Below are 2,500 nucleotides of genomic sequence, written 5' to 3' on the forward strand. Positions count from 1 at the left end.
ATTTTCAATCCATTTTTCTGATTCATACGGACACATAATACAGAATTTCTCAACAGACGAAGAAATACACGTATCCTTGTATAACGGTCCTACACATTTACGCATGAATAACCCTTCTAACACTATTTTGTCCCTCATAACCTGCATTCACACAAGTACTTTTTGGGGAGAACAATAACAGCGGGAAATAAACTTTTTTTTTTTTTTTTTCTTAAAGTTGAGTTTTTGGAACGGAATAGACAATGGCATTTTGTGAAAGGCTATGGGGCTCGTGTGTTAAATTCATTTATTTATTTTTTCAATATTTATTCATTTATTTATTTACTTATTATTATTATTATTATTATTATTATTATTATTATTATTATTATTATTATTATTATTATCATTATTATTATTGTTGTTGTCATTATTATTATTTTATTTTATTTCATTTCATTTCTTTATTATTATTTTTTTTAATATTTCACGATAATCTGATAAAGAAGATTAAATTGAGATTGAATGAATAATAAAAGATAATTATATTAAAAGATGAAGGAGAAGAAAAGATAATAATAAAGGAAGAGAATAGTAAACGTAAAAGAAAAGAGAAAAGAAAAAGAGAAACGAGATAAAGAGAAAAACAAAGAAAAAAACAAAGGAAAAAGAAAATGAAAGAAACTAAGAGAAATGAAGACGAAGAAAATAAAAAGATAGAAAGAAAAAAAAAAAAATAAAATGAAGAAATAAAACAGAAGAAAGGAAAAGAGAAAGAGAAAGAGAAAGAGAAAAATAAGAAAAATGGAAAAGAAAAGAAGGGAAAAAGAAAGGGAAGGAGAAACAAGGAAAATCAAATAAAAAGAATAGAAAACGAAAGGAAAGTAAAAAGAAAAAAAAATGAAGAAGAGAAAAGAAAAGAATGGAAAATTAAGGAAAAACGAAGAAAAATAAAAATAACTAAAAGAAGAAGCAAAACAAATAAAAGAAGAAAAAGAAAAGGAGAGACAGAAAAAGAAAGAAAGATGAGATGAAAAAAAGAATGAAAGAGAAATAGAGAGAGAAAAAAGGCTAATTGACACCATTATTAACGAAGCCGCTTCTCTCTCTCTCTCCTCCTGCCTCCCCTTTCCCTCTCACTTCCCTCTCCCTCTCCCCTTCCCTTCACTCTCTCTCTCCTCTTGCCTCTCCCTCTCATCTTCCATCTCCCTCTCCCTCTCCCCTTCCCTTCCCTCTCCCTCTCCTCTCATCCTCCTTCGTCCTCTCCCCTTCCCTCTCCCTTTTCCTCTCCCCTTTCCTCCCCCTCTACCTCTCCTATTCCCTCTCCCTCTCCCTCTTCCTCTCCCCTTCCTTCTCCCCCTCACTCTCCTCTTCTCTCTCCCTCTCTCTCTTCCCTTTCCTCTCCCTCTCCCTCTCCCTCTCCTCTTTCCCCATCTCTCTCTCTCTCTCCTTCCCTATTGTTCCCCGCTTGGCTAACTCTGCGTGACTATACGTGTTATGCGGGTGTCAGAGGTATGTAGGGTTTGATACATACGTGCAAACACACACACACACACACACACACACACACACACACACACACACACACACACACACACACCACACACACACACACACACACACACACACACACACACACACACACACACACACACACGCACACACACGCACACACACACACACACACACACACCTACACACACATATATTCATGTCTCGTTTTTTAATGGTTAAAAAAAAAAACAGAGAATGTCCTAGTATTTTCGTATTAACAGCTATCAAAACAGCAACAAAAACAAGGAAACAAACAAACAAACAGAAAAGGGCCTGTATTTTGGTATTCCCAGGATAGGCATCAAACAAACAAACAAACAAACAAACAAAAGGGGCCCTGCATATTCACAGGTATCCAAAACAACAACAAAACAAGGAAACAAACAAACAAACAAACAAATAAAGGGGGTCCTGTATTTTGCTATTCCCAGGAATCAAAGCAACAACAAAATAGAAACAAATAAACAAGCAAAAAGGGCCTGCATTTTGGTATTCCCAGGAACCAAAACAACAACAACAACAACAGCAAAACAAGTTAACACATAAACAAAAAAGATCCTGCACTTTGCTATTCCCAGGAATCAAAACAACAAGACAGAAACAAACAAACAAACAAACAAAGACGGTCCTACACTTTGCTATTCCCAGGAATCAAAACAACAACAAAACAGAAACAAACAAACAAGCAAAGCATTTTGGTATTCCCATAAATAAAAAAATCAACAACAACAAAACAAGAAAGCAAGCAATCAAAGAGGACCCTGCACTTTGGTATTCCCAGGAATCAAAACAACAAAAACAAGAAAACAAGAAAGCAAGCAATCAAAGAGGACCCTGCACTTTGGTATTCCTAGGAATCAAAACAACAACAACAACAAGCAACAAGAAAGCAAGCAATAAAGAGGACCCTGCACTTTGGTATTCCCAGGCCAGGAATCGAGAGTCCCAATGCCTGATGCTTTGTGAA

The 2,500-nt window shown here is 35.6% G+C and overlaps 1 protein-coding gene across 1 annotated transcript in view; it reads left to right on the forward strand.

Annotated features, from left to right (window-relative positions):
• LOC119577334 overlaps positions 1 to 2,500 on the forward strand; it is a 50,076-nt gene that overhangs the window by 5,876 nt on the left and 41,700 nt on the right. The gene's annotated exons all lie outside the window — the stretch shown is intronic.

Source organism: Penaeus monodon, chromosome 1 (assembly GCF_015228065.2).
Source record: "Penaeus monodon isolate SGIC_2016 chromosome 1, NSTDA_Pmon_1, whole genome shotgun sequence".
Lineage (NCBI taxonomy): Eukaryota > Metazoa > Arthropoda > Malacostraca > Decapoda > Penaeidae > Penaeus > Penaeus monodon.